Consider the following 14,126-nt stretch of genomic DNA (forward strand, 5'->3'; position numbering starts at 1 on the left):
GAGAATAGTTTAGGAAATTGTGGTTATGAATGTAATGGAATATTACTGTGTCATAAGACACAACAAAATGGATGGTTTCAGAAGGAACCCAAAAGACTTTTATGATCAGATGTGGAGTGAAGTGGGCAGAAGTAGAACAATTCACACAATGTAGCTAGGTGGATCAAGGGATAGAATACCAGACCTGGAGGCAGGAAGATTTAGCTTCCTGATTTCAAATATGACCTCAGATACTCACTAGCTGTGTGAATCTGGGGAAGACAACCCTATTTGCCTCAGTTTCCTCATCCATAAAATGAGCTGGAGGAGGAAATGGCAAACTGTTCCAGTATCTTTGCCAAGAAAATCCCATATGGAGTCACAGAGTCAGACATCAATGAAAAACTTTTGAACAAAAACATTATAGAGAAAAATAAGTTTGAAAAGCTTTAGAATTATGATCAATTCAGTATTTTCTCACCTGAAAGGTTAACCCTGGTAGAGGTGGCAATGATAAATTTCTGATGTGTCCTTCTCAGAGAAACACAGTTAATGGTCAGAGATCTAGTCACCAGTAGCAAGCCACTAACTAGCTGCTTCAGGAAAACCACTGGCTTGTACCTGTGGTGGCCAGCGAGTTTGATCAGAACAGTGCCTGTGATGCTGGCTCAAAGTCCCCCCACAAACTGGCTGACGGGCTTTTTGCCATTACTTAGCAGCTTTCTAGGCACATTCTCAGTAGGGTAATACCTAAAGCATTTTTAGAATCTTTACCACACCTGTTTCTCCATGCTTATCACCACCAATAGACTTTGAGATAGTAGCAGACTCTTTTTCTTTCTTTTTCCTTTCAATCTGAGTTTTTGGGGAAGTGTATTTCTGCTTGTACATGGCTCTAGGGAAATACATTGCAGACCTGGTCTACCAATCCCTCTGGTCAGGACTGGGTTCAGGCTGCAATGCTTTAGAGGCTTTTTGACCTCCTTTTCAGCTACGTCTTCCTTTTTGTCCTCTTTTTCTTCCCCTTTTGACCTTCTTTTCCTTGGGGGATGGGGCTTTTTGTATGCCATCTTGAGAGATGGGAAAGAGATCAATTCAGTATTAAACTGAGGTTCTGAAATTATGCTACTAACCTTGAGACAGAAAGGTGATAGGTTTAAAATGCACAAAGAGACATACTTTCTTTGGGAATGGCCAATATGAGAATTCATTTTGCTTTCTTATGTCATTATGCATTGAGAATTTTTTTCCAGGGCTTTTTTTGTTTTGTTTTAAAATTTGCACAATGGGAGGAGAAGTGAAAAAGGAGAGAGATTAATAAAAAAAAAGAGATATTTGTTCCATAACACACTACATTTATTTCAATAAAAATAGTTGCTGCATGACAATGTTGCTTTGAATGAAAACTTGGACACTGAACCACACTGCCAAAGATACTGCATTAAGTATATTTCAATGCATTGTCTTAATAGGTAACATTGCTATTGATACTGCGGTTATTGAGGAATAAATGAATGAATGAATGGAGAGTATTTACTGAAGAAAAATAATATGTTGTATTCAGGATTTAAAGCAGACACCATTTATATTTCTTAATTATTTTTTCTTAATCCACATTTTCTGCGAGATAATGTAAAAAAAAAGAAATGGTGGGGGGGGGGATGCTCAATATAAGTAATAATTATGCCTCACAGTTTATTTTTTTAATTTTTTTTTTTTTTGCTTTTTGGAGGGCAATTGGGGTTAAGTGTCTTGCCCGAGGTCACACGTCTATTTTTTGTGTTAAATGTCTGAGGCCGGATTCAAACCCCGGTCCTCCTGACTTCAGGGCCAGGGCTTTATTCACTGCACCACCTAGCCACCCCTATGCCTCACAGTTTAACCAGCATGACTATATAGGTCATCTAATTTGAGTCACAGTAATCCTGTGGGACTGGTGAGGTATCCCAAAGCAGCAAAGGATCATGGATTGAGATCTGGAAGGAACTCTGAAGTTATATTTTCCAACTCTTTAATTTTTAGACAAGAAAAGAAAGCCCAGAAAAGTTGAAGCTTACTCAAGGTCACTTATATGCAGAGTACTATGTTAGACTACCTTAAAAGGAATTTATATTCTATTGGGGTAAAAAGCAACGTGAATACAGATGAATAAATAAAAAATATATTCAAAGTAAATATAGTGTTATTTTGGGGAGAAGTCATTTAAAGGGACCTTGACTGGGAGGATCAGAAAATACCTTGGGTAGCAAGTGAGATACCTGGTCCAATGTCTGGCCTGATATAGAGACAGGTAGCCTCTTCTCTTATTGACCCTTAGACACTAATGAAGGAGGCTCTTAATGGGACTCCAGTCAGGGCATATTCATTTACTCCGCAAATATTTTCTCTTTCTGAATAGAAGAGAGCCCTGAATGTCTTCCCCAAGACAGAGCCTCAAGAAAGGCTGACATCTTTTACCTTGGTGTCAGAATAATTGGCATTGTTGCGGCCTGGACCATAAAGTCTGTGATAATCCCATTGAGCATCGTATAAATGATACAAATAACAGGGATATAAATGCAAAAGATTGTGTTTACACTTCAGACAGTTTTGTTCAGTGTAGCCTGTAGAAAGAAAGTCTAGTGCCAGATGACTTGAAAGATGCTATTACCATATTAATGACCCTCTCTATCCTTTGAAAGCTTGACACTCTATCTTTTATCTTTTAAAAGCCCATATGTATCTCAGAGAAGACCAATTTTATTCCCATAATCTGTGCATTAATGTGATGAGTTCTGAAATTTCTCAATGTGCAAGAAATAGAAATCCAGACTATCCAAGTTGTCTCAAAAGTCAGCCAGAGCAGAATTGGCTATTCACAGAGGCAGATACCCCCGGGATGCAAAGATGCTGATGTCTTGTCTATCGAGTACAACCATGAATAGTAGTAGCTAACATGCAGGGAAGAAAACAAATTGGAGGACACTCAGTCCATGGAAAAATAATTTCTCCCTTTTTATGGCATTTTCAAAGGTCTGGGGAAGGGTGAATGTGGCAAGACTGATTTACAGTAATGGTATGATCCACATAGAATTCCATACTGGGCAATAATAACAGTCAGGGGAAAACGCAAATGTTATAACTTTGTTAATTGTTTTAGCATGCATTTCTTCCACATGTCTGAAAGTAAATGTAATGGAGGGTTGTGGTTTCTGTGGCATGCCCAAAAGTCATGGTGACTAAAAACTGTATTTGAGGGAAGAGGGCAACAAGAGTGAAAACCATGGAATATAATGAAATGAAATGTCTTCTATATTCCAAATTTTCTATTTGTGAAGGAATTTTTTAGGTTATTCAGCTGTATTTCTGGCAGTCATTTTAATGGCCTACCGTGTTTGATATTCTTCATATTATCAAGAATAAAGTAAATAATATCTTAGATTGGAAGAGATGTTAGGTAATGTCTGTTCCCACTCCTTAATGTTACAGATGAGGAAACTGAGGTATATAGAAGTTGAATGACTTGCCCAAGATCACATGTGCCAGAATTATGACTAGAATCCCAATCTTCTTACTCTAATTCCAATGCTCTCGATGTGATAGGAGGATTAAAAGCATAGATATTTTTTTAAATGGGATTTAAAGTTTATGGATATTCTCTTAAGTATCATATCTGCCCCCCAATCAGAAATATAAACAGAAAATAACCTCTTCATTCCTTTAGCTATGGTAAATGATAACTATTTTTCATAAGCAAATACCAGGGTATCTCAGGACAAGTCTGAGATTATCTTCACTTCATCTTGTTGCACCAGAACATCAAAAACCCTCTTGAAAGTTCTGCATCCATGTAGATTAAACCTTAAGACATCTTTTGGCTATTGGGATTTAGTGCCAGCCTACAGTCAGGAAGATTCATCTTCTTCAGTTCAAATATGGCCTCACATACTTACTAGCTTTGTGACCCTGGGCAAGACACTTAAGCTTGTTTGTCTCAGTTTCCTTGTCTATAAAATGAAATGGTGAAGGAAATGGCAAAAGCAGTCCAGCATCTCTACCAAGAAAACCTCAAGTGGTGTCAGGAGAACAACAATTTTTGTGATAAAAGTTTGATGCTTTACAGCTAACACACATAATCACTGCACACATACATATACGTACATGAGCTGTGCACACATTGTTTAATCCTTAATAGAATTAATTGATTTACTAGATGAGCATTACAGAACATGGAAATAAGGTAGACATGTTAGAGCTTTCTCAAAATCTTCCCGCTCTATAACCATCTGAAAGTGCTATTAAAACCATTTCCTGGTATTTTAGTCTTCTGAAAACTGAACTGTTACAAGAGCTTTGAATAGCTAGCACATGGTATCCAGAACACCACACATGTATTACCACACTATTTTGAGGCAGGGCTCATCATCGCTTTATGTGATGTCACTTCTAGGCTTTTTCATCAGCCTTCTCCACGCCATGTATATGGAGGTCATATGAGAACTGGGTTTACCACATTTAGGGCCAACAATACAAGAAACTGAACCAACCTATGGTGCAGGGCTGACTCCAGGAGGTTGAAGATGGTATGTCCTCAGCTGATAGAAAAGACTAAATTGGCTTTTGTTAGTGCCAGATGGAAGGATGCCAAGATGTTATTGGGAACACATCAGGAGAAGAAAATCAAAGAGTAATAAAGGGATTGAGGGAGAAAACAATACAGAATGAGGATGTAGAAGAAAGTAGTATTTGGGAAGGGGAGAGAGAAAGAATTTAGAATTCAACATTTTGAAAAAAACATGTTGAAAATTATTTTTACATGGAATTTGAAAAAAAATTAAAATATTATTTAAAAAGAAAAGAAAAATAAAGGAAAAAGCAGTATCTTAAGAGATCAGGAGAGATGGCCAGATAAAGGAAGAAAGCTAGACAATACCAAATATAAACAGTTGAGCTAGCAGAGATAACATTTAGCCCAATACAGCAACTACTCCATCTCTTGGCTTATTGGAATGGCATGTGCACGTATAGAAATTCATTTTCCAGAAACCTTTTTTATTTTCTAAAAGCTTCAAACTTATGATTAGTTTTTAGAAATTTTCATATCGGTGTTGTATTGTCATAACTATCACTATTTTATTTTTATTGTCCTTTCAGTTCTCGTTCTGCCAAGATTCTCCTAAAGAAAGGACACCGAAAAAAATGATAGAAATTAAATAGAAGTGTCTAGATGAGAATGCATATATAGTGGATATCAGTAGACCAGAACACAAGGATTTAAGATAGAATTAGCAGGAGAAAGCTGAGGTATCATATACACAGCCTTCAATAATCCAGAGTATGGCTGAACAAGACTAAAATGTAATTGGGAAATATTCAACAAAATAAATAAAAATGTAATAGAACGTAGATAATGTTACTATGTGGTTTTCTAAGTCAATATATGGTCAGCAGAGATCTTTGTATAGAATTTAATGACCCTGTTTCCATTTGAATTTGAAACTACTGGTATAAAGGAAATTATTGAAGAAATGGACAAGTTCTTGAGGGCAGAGACTAATATTTTTCCCCTCATCCCTGTTGCCTGATACAGTTCCTTGAACAGAGTAGGTACTTATTCAGAGCACATTAATTGATTGATGATGTTATGAGTTTTAAAATAAAATTTTAAAAAGTTTAAAATCTTAATCCATAATAATTTTTGTCATTATGCATTTTAATTGTAACACATTAATAATTTCTAATACACTGACATGTATTTCAATTACCATCATATAATTGTCTGTCCTAAGAACATTTTGGTATTAAAAAAGGAATCAGGGTCAGGTAGGTGGCGCAAGTGAATGGAGCAGCAGCCCTGGAGTCAGGAGGACCTGAGTTCAAATCCAGCCTCAGACACTTGCCACACTTACTACCTGTGTGACCTTGGGCAAGTCACTTAACCCCAATTGCCTTTCCCTCGCCCCTCCAAAAAGCAAAAAAAAAAAAGGATCCTCAGGAGATAACATTAAGAAACACTAGTGAAATAAAAAAGTCAACTAAATGTAGAATCGGAGGTCATGGGTTCAAATAAAGCCAATGTGTCCTTGTGCTTGGTTTGTCAAAATATACAGTCCATCTCTTGCAAATCAGAAATGAGCTGAAATCAGAAATCTATGGTCTGCTCTCAGACCTGTCTTTTCTTCCATTTTCATCTTGATCCTTCTCCCCCCTCCCTCACTTAATAGTGTTTTTGTGATTATATGTAAAGATAGTTTTCAACATTCACTTTTATAAGATTTTGAGTTACAATTTTTTCCTCCCTTCTCCCTCTCCAAGAGGCAAATAATCTGATATAAGCTACATGCGTACAATCATATTAAATATTATCCCCACATTAGTCATGTTGTGAAAGAAGAATCAGAACAAAAGGGAAAAACCATGAGAAGGAAAATAAAAAGAGAAAATAGTGTGATTTTATCCGCATTTTGACTCTGTAGGTCTTTCTCTGGATAGGGATTCCATTTTCCATAACAAGTCTTTTGGAATTGTCTTAGATCATTGTTTTCCTGAGAAAAACTAAGTCTGTTAAAGTTGATCATCGCACAAAGTTGCTATCACTGTGTACAGAGTTCTGTTCTATTCACTTCACTCAGCATTAATTAATGTAAATCTTTCCAGGTTTTTCTGAAATCCATCTGGTCATCATTTTTCTAATACCACAATAGTATTCCATCAAATTGATATACCACAACTTGTTTAGTCATTCTCCAATTGATGGGCATCCCCTAAATTTCCATTTTTTTTGTCAGCAGAAAAAGACGTGCTATCAACATTTATGTACACATTGGTTCTTTTCCTTTTTTAATGATATCTTTGGAACCTAGTAATAAGATTGCTAGTTGATCCTTTAATAAAATTAAAGGTTCCTTTGTCACATATACAAGGTCAGGGAAACTATGTCAGCCAGCATTTTGAACATGGCATTCATGAAGGCTCATGCCAAACTCCAATCTGTGAACCGAGAGTAAAGATCAAAGATAAGACTATTACTACTTAGAAAAAAGAAAACAAAACAGCAATACTATGTCCTATTATATTTGATTCCTTTTTAGTCCTTGCTTTTGGGTGCTGCTATTTGACACATGGTCTACCAACCAACATAGGAAAAATTGGAAAGGAGTTTTGTTTCTGTAGTGAAGAAAAAAGGAGTTTTCTAACAATGTTTACATCACTCTTATCCATCCCCCCAATCTCCTCATGCAAACTCTGGCATGCAACTTTTCTGGGAGATTATAATCAGCATGTAGCTATGTACAATGAGTGGGCTGAGCAAGTTTGTGTCATGCTAATTATATATTTCAATAAAGTTTAATTTTGGAGATGGTCTCACAGATGCAATAACTAAATTGCAGCAGAAATAAATTATAATGAGACTATCAAGCATTCTGAGAGCAATTCTGGGGGGTGATAACCCAAGTTTAAATGAACTGGATACAAGTATAAAGCAATTCAACTGCAATAAATGAAAAGATTGACATGGAACTCTTATTACATTCAGGTCCGTGCCAAAGGACTATGAGTTTTTTCAGATCATTAAGAAACTAACTTGTTGAGACAGACAGAAAGATAATCCCACAATTTCCCTCATTTGCCTATTCTATGTTTAAACAGTTCTCAGGCTCATAATGATAAACCTGAGGAAGTTGAATCTCTCTTTAAACTGGATAAGGCTGATATTCAGGACTGTGCATTGTGGGGTTCAGGGCCCAGAACAATTTACACTGTCTGCAGTCACTTTCTCCATAATATTTTTGAATAGGAGAAGTCAAGTTAAAGCTAAAGCAAAAAGTACCCTGATGGGCCTTAGATGTCACCAAAGGGTAGAGAGGCTCCTTGACGAGAAGCAGGGGTTGAGCATCATGGTTTCCTTAGTGATAGAGAGGAATGATGTGATTCTGGGCTGATCCTATCTATGTACTTCAGCCTTACGTTCTATATTTAGCACCAACTGACAAAGGCATTTTTTCCTCCTGTTTCCCTGAGTTCACTGCACAATTCCAGAAGCACAGAGTCTTCCAACCCCAGGACCTGACAGTATCACCCTGATTTTTTCCAGCCTAAATATGACTATAATGACTTGATATGTTGCTGCCTTTACATTCTTCATAACTCCCCTATTTTCCATACTTTGCTACCGAACTTCAGCTGTCATCTTACCCTAGGAGTTTTCTCAGGCCTTGTGCTTCTTCAGAAATACCTATCTGTCCCTGAAGACAATGTATGTCCAAGATAGTCCTCTGCCGTCCATGATCCCTTCTCACATTGATGAATTCCTCTCTAGGATCTCTATTTTGGAGAGAAGCTAGGATAACTAGCCTTCATTCTCCTTCTGGATTTGCTTTTGACATCTTGGATTTTGATACCATGTGCCACTTACCTCCCATAAATAGCCATTGGTACCTATAATTGGCGCTCTCATCTAGACACTTCTAGTTAATCATTTTTTTCGGTGTCCTTTCTTTAGCAGAATCTTGGCAGAACAAGAACTGAAAGGAAAATAAAAATAAAATAATGACAGTTATGACAATACAACACAGATGTGAAATAATACCTCTGTTCCTTGCTTTTCAGTTATGCCTTCCCCCTCCTGTTTGTCTTTCCTCATTAGAATGTAAGCCAATTTGAGGGCAGAGACTGTCTTTCTTTTTGCTTATATTTGTATTCTCAGTCCTTACTTAGCACAGTGCCTGGTGTATAGTAAACGATTGATAAATGCTTCTTGCCTTGCCTTTCCATAGAAAACACTGATCCAGTGGCCAAATTATTTTTCCTGATTTTTAAAAAGGGAAATGGTTAAAGATTGGAAGGAATTTTCAAACTCATGAAGTCCAAACCTTTTATTTTGAAGATATGGAAACTGAGGACCACAGAAGTTAAGTAACATGTGTAAGACCACACACTTAGTAAATATGAGAGTTAGAATTCTCACTCCTGTCCTCTGATTCCAAATTCACTACTTTCTCCGTATTAAATCATACTTGAGACTCAAGAAAACAATCCTACCATGCATGGTGAACAATCAGAGCTGTTAGTTTCTGTTTACATATGCCAAGCCTGCTGCTTATTTAAGGTTTATAGTGGCTAACACTAATGAATGAAAATATATATGGATGATATATAATAAGTATTGATCAAGTACAGATATAACTACAGTAATGGAAATTTCTTATGTTACTTGTATTTTTGATGCTGAATTCTAAAGTAGAAAATACTTTCTTATCATCATTCTTGAGTGCCATGTGAATTTTGAAATAATTTATTTATATGAAACAGTAATAAAATATTATTTGTCTCAGGAGAAAGATGAAGAAGAGGAGTAATAAGAAATCAATAATTGGGTTTTGATTGTGTATCATGGACTATGGATTTATTCTTCCAATCATATTGGCAGATTCCCCCAAAAGAGGCTGTATTTTTTACCTTCATGGTTCTAGGGGATTATGTGGGATTGAAGAATGGTTTTTATAATACTTTTATCAAAAAAGATAATATTTGTAAAAAGAGTTTGTGCCTGATACAAAGTAGGTGCTATATAAATGCTCATTTCTCTTCTTCTTCCCCCTCCCCCCTTAATTTGGTAAGCAGAATTATTGTTTCGAATCCTGTTTTCTTAAGTGCTTTGCAGTTTCTAGATTTTCGTGTGCATTGCTTAAGTTCTCAGTATACAGCCTAAGAGTGTCGGCCATTAATATAGGTTTAATCATGGAGATAGTAATCTAACTTGTATATTTTACATAGGAAGCACTTCTCATCTATTGAAGAGATGAGTTTATTTCCATTGTCAAATAAATGATTGTGATAAGGCTTGGCCCCCTCATTTAAGTGTAGCTACTGACTTGCTGGACAAATTGACCAAAAGAGTCAGTTTGGAAGAGCTAATAGAACATTAGACTTGGAGTCAGGGAGACCTGAGTTCAAATCCTTCCTCTGATGATTAAATATTTGTGTGAAGCTGGGATGATCATCTAACCACTGAGCTTTAGTCTTTGTCATCTACAGAATGGGGACTAGCACCTACCTGCCAGAGTTGTTATGACAATTAAATGAAATAATGTTTACAAAACACTTTGAAAATCTTTCTGTATGTTAGCTATTATTATCATTACTGTTGTTTTCTTGTCATAAAAGAAAATATTAAGGGAGTGTGAGGCAGCTGGGTGGTGCAGTGGCTAGAATACTGGGTCTGGAGTCAGGAAGACTCATCTTTCCGAGTTCAAAACTGTCCTCAGACACTTATAAGCTGTGTGACCCTTGGCAAGTCATTTAACCCTGTTTGCCTCAATTTCCTCATCTGTAAAATGAACTGGAGAAGGAAATGGCAAACTGCTGTAGTGTCTTTTTCAAGAAAATCTCAAATGGGGTCACAAAGAATTGGATATAACGAAACAACTCAACAGCAACCAATGTAGCATATCGGTTATTTACTAGTGACTCCTTATGGTCCCCATAAGACCAATTAAATCCTTTTCCTATTGCATATTTCTTGGAAAAACACTTTTTATCTCACTTCTCCTTTACAATTCCTTTTTTGTGTTTTGCTATAGTTTCCTCATATCCAAAGTGCATATCTCCATTGCCCTCTGGGTAATACTCAATTTCAGTTCTTTGGGGACTAAAGTGTTTTATGATACACAGTTATATAACACTGACATAATATTGTTATTAAAAAATAAACACTTCATTACCTTCTAGCTATTTGAAACAGGGGTATGAAATGCACACCTTCTGGACTCAGTTCCCCAGAACAAAATAGTCTCAGAAAAGAGGGTAGCAAAAATGATGTCATTAGAATAACCATGCAACTTTCTATTGGTAAGAGGGTTGAACATTCTTGGTTCAAAACTCACTTGTCCCTCAAAAGGTGGGAGGCATTTTTCTATAACCCAGAGCTGGCATAGACCCTGGAATGTTGAGCTTGACCTCAACATTGAAGACTAGAGAAAAGCAAAATATTTGATTGTGGCCTATACTGAGAAAAATGGGAAGAATGGGCATGGTGGTGTAGGGATGTAATATAAGACTTACTTTATTTCTTCTCTCTTCTCTGGTATTGAAAACAGTTAGATTTCTCTCTCTCTCTCTCCCCTACTGTCTCTTTCTCTATCTCTCTCTCACATACACACGCTTACAAACATTTGCACACATGAGGAAACTAAAATTCAGAGTTTACATGACTTGTTAGTCATTAGATAGCATGCTTTGATGTGAAAATCCAAGAAACTGGGGAAGAAAGCCAATAGAACCTTAGGTTCTAAGAACCCCTATCCAGAATAAGGAAGGTGATAAAATAATTATGATAATAATATTGTTTATATAACATGTACATCATGTACTTCAATGTACTTCAAAGATAATGTGTCATTTCAGATCTAATAACTTTAAGATGTATAGGTGGAATTTGAACTTGTGTCTAAAACCAAAACTATACTCTATTTTTAGACTCAAGTCTATCAGGAGCAATTTTTACTTAATTTAACATGAATCCAATATCCAAGCCTTTCTAACTTGGTGAGACAGAAGTCTGGAGGCAAGGAGACTGTTTAGGAGATATTGCTTCCTAACCAGCATGAAAAAATTAGATTCAAAACTGAAGTGAGAGTAAAGGCTCATTTTTATTTCTAGGAAAAAATGCTAACTTATTAGTCTGGCATTCAAGGCTCTCCACTTTATTACTTCTAACCCCTTTTCAGTGTTATTTCACTTGTTCTCCTCTTTTACCTTCTATGGTCCAGCCAAATTATGCTGCTTATGCCACAAATCTGACATTCCATTTCTCTCCCTTGTGATACTGCCCCCTACCTTTTCCCTCAATTCTCCAGCCTGGCATGCCCTCCTTTTTTTATTTCTTTCTTAACATCTTTAGTTCCTTCAAGATTTAGCTCAATTGTTACCTCCTTCCTCTACTCTCTATTCCTCTTCCACCTTAACCCACTTCCCCGCCCCCAGCATTTTCTCTCTCCCTCCTCACATTACGCCTATTTGTTTGTGTATTTCACTCCTCCATTATGATGTAAGCTCCTTGAGGATAGGAAGCTGGGTGGTGTCATAGGAAAATCCCTTAATTTAGAGTCAGAGGTCCTGGGTTCAAGTCCTAGTTCTTCTATTTACTACCTATGTGTCCTTAAGAAATTATCTTTTGTCTCAGTGCCTTAATATCCTCATATTTAAAATAATGAGGGCAGTTAAATGGTGCCATGGATAAAGCACTGGGCCTGGAGTTAGGAGGACCTGAGTTCAAATCCAACCTCATACACTTACCAGCTCTATGACTCTGGACAAATCACTTAACACTGTTTGCCTCAGTTTCCTCATCTGTACAATGGACCGGAGAAGGAAATGGCAAATCACTCCAGTATCTTCACCAAGAAAAGTCCAAATGGGGTCACAAAAAGTTGGACATGACTGAAAAATGATAAAATAACAATAAACAATGAGGTTTGGATGGATGATCTCTAAGTTCATCTTCAGCCCTGTATCTATTCTCATTTGCACCCTCAGCTCCAAACACAGGGCCTTACACATAGTAAGACATGTTTCCTTCTTCCCTGAGATTCCTCATCCTAGAAATGGAATTAAGAATGATTGCTTATCCTAGAGGTTTCTGTGCCTCTACCTTGGATGGATGCAATGAATCCTTAAATGAAATGTGGTTCAATGACATTTCCATTCCTCTGGTATATCATCTTTTCCTTTTGAATTGTACCTATCCTTCCATTACCACCATGTGTCAGTGATGCTTTTGAGGGCCACTTTCCCTCCTGGATTGTTCTTGCTTATTACTCATACTCCACTCATGGGCATGTAGGCGTATGATGCTACAATCTGTATTTTTGCCCCTCAGTCTGGGTACTTTCTTTTGGGCATCACTACATCTTTCCCATATTCTTTTTCTCCCATGCTATTCCTGTTGCTTTTTTTTTTAAGGAACTAGTTTAGCAGTTGTATCTGGGCAGTTTTCTCCTTCCTGTTCCATTTTCAGTTTAAAGAAATCTGGATCACATTAGTCAGTCTCCAGGCAAATACATTCTTCCTGGTTTTTGTTAGATTCCTCCTCTTCTCCCCCAAGGCTGTCATTCCCATATCATAAGCCATGCTCCAGGAAATCAAATCCTTTTTTTTTTTCCCAGCACTGCCTTCTGTGTCTAATGTTCATATCCCACATCTTACTTTCTTTCTTAATACCCCTCCTTTCGATAAGTAACAGAAATGAAATACCACTTGTATCCCAAAGATCTTCAGCTTCATGGCCAAGATTTTATAATCTCTAGAGATGCTTTCCAGGTTCTTTCTGGTGATGTCATTTGCTCCTGTGTGTGTTGTAAGAAATAAGTAGCTGTGGTTAGAGGGTCTGAGAAATGTTGGAGCCTCTCTATCCCATATCAAATGTATAGGCCAGGATGATAGCGTATCCTTTTAAAAACAATTTTAATTTAATAAACATGTATTTAGTGTGCCCTCTATGTTAGAGACTGTGCCAAGTGCTTTACAAATACTTCCTCAGTTGATTCTCACAACACTCCTTGGAGTTAGGTGTTATCATCTTCATTTTACATTTTACAGTTGAGGAATCCGAGACAGAGTTTAAGTGATTTGCCCAGGGTCACTCAGCTATTTTGGTGTCTAAGGCTAAATTTGAACTTAGATCTTCACACCTCCAGGTTCAGTTCTATCCACTGTTGCAACTAACTATTCTATGAGCAGGCACTCAGTCTCAAGAGGGATATTATGCTTCTGGTGAAGTCCACATAATCATTTCCATTGACAAAGGAAAAGGGGGAAGGAGTCTGAAAGAGCTATATGCTTATATAAGAAACTTAACAAATTCAGATTTTGAAAAAAAATGTAGAAGAGAAGAAAAAGACATTAGATCAATTGTAAGAGGGTGGTGAAATCCTGCAAGAATAGTATCAGGAAGGCAAGAATAGTTTGGATATTGTAAAAGTTATTTTAATTTTTTTCTCTTTTTTCATGATTGAGGTGAATGGAAGATTAATAAAAGGATAGCCTGCTGAATCCTATTTTATTTCTGTTTCCTCAGTCAGGAAGAAAAAATAGAATGGAGAGGAAAAAAAAAGAATATATATATATATATATTTATATATATATATATATATATATTTATAGAAATA

At 36.7% G+C, this 14,126-nt stretch overlaps 1 long non-coding RNA gene across 4 annotated transcripts in view; it reads right to left on the minus strand.

Annotated features, from left to right (window-relative positions):
- The window catches only part of LOC138152926 (uncharacterized), a 66,632-nt gene that overhangs the window by 11,147 nt on the left and 41,359 nt on the right, over nt 1-14,126 (minus strand). For 3 of the 4 annotated variants that reach the window (XR_011166238.1, XR_011166241.1, XR_011166239.1), the window contains exons 3-6: nt 13,213-13,304; nt 12,256-12,399; nt 8,375-8,483; nt 5,785-6,948 (exon numbers count right to left, since the gene is read on the minus strand). This is a non-coding gene — a long non-coding RNA (uncharacterized lncRNA). Of the gene's footprint in view, nt 1-5,784; nt 6,949-8,374; nt 8,484-12,255; nt 12,400-13,212; nt 13,305-14,126 lie in introns of those variants that run through there. The other variant, XR_011166242.1, reaches the window with a different exon arrangement.

The sequence above is a fragment of the Petaurus breviceps genome, unplaced genomic scaffold (genome assembly GCF_028583685.1).
Source record: "Petaurus breviceps papuanus isolate PSGF00001 unplaced genomic scaffold, PetGlider_PUasm1.0 90977, whole genome shotgun sequence".
In the NCBI taxonomy this organism is placed as follows: domain Eukaryota; kingdom Metazoa; phylum Chordata; class Mammalia; order Diprotodontia; family Petauridae; genus Petaurus; species Petaurus breviceps.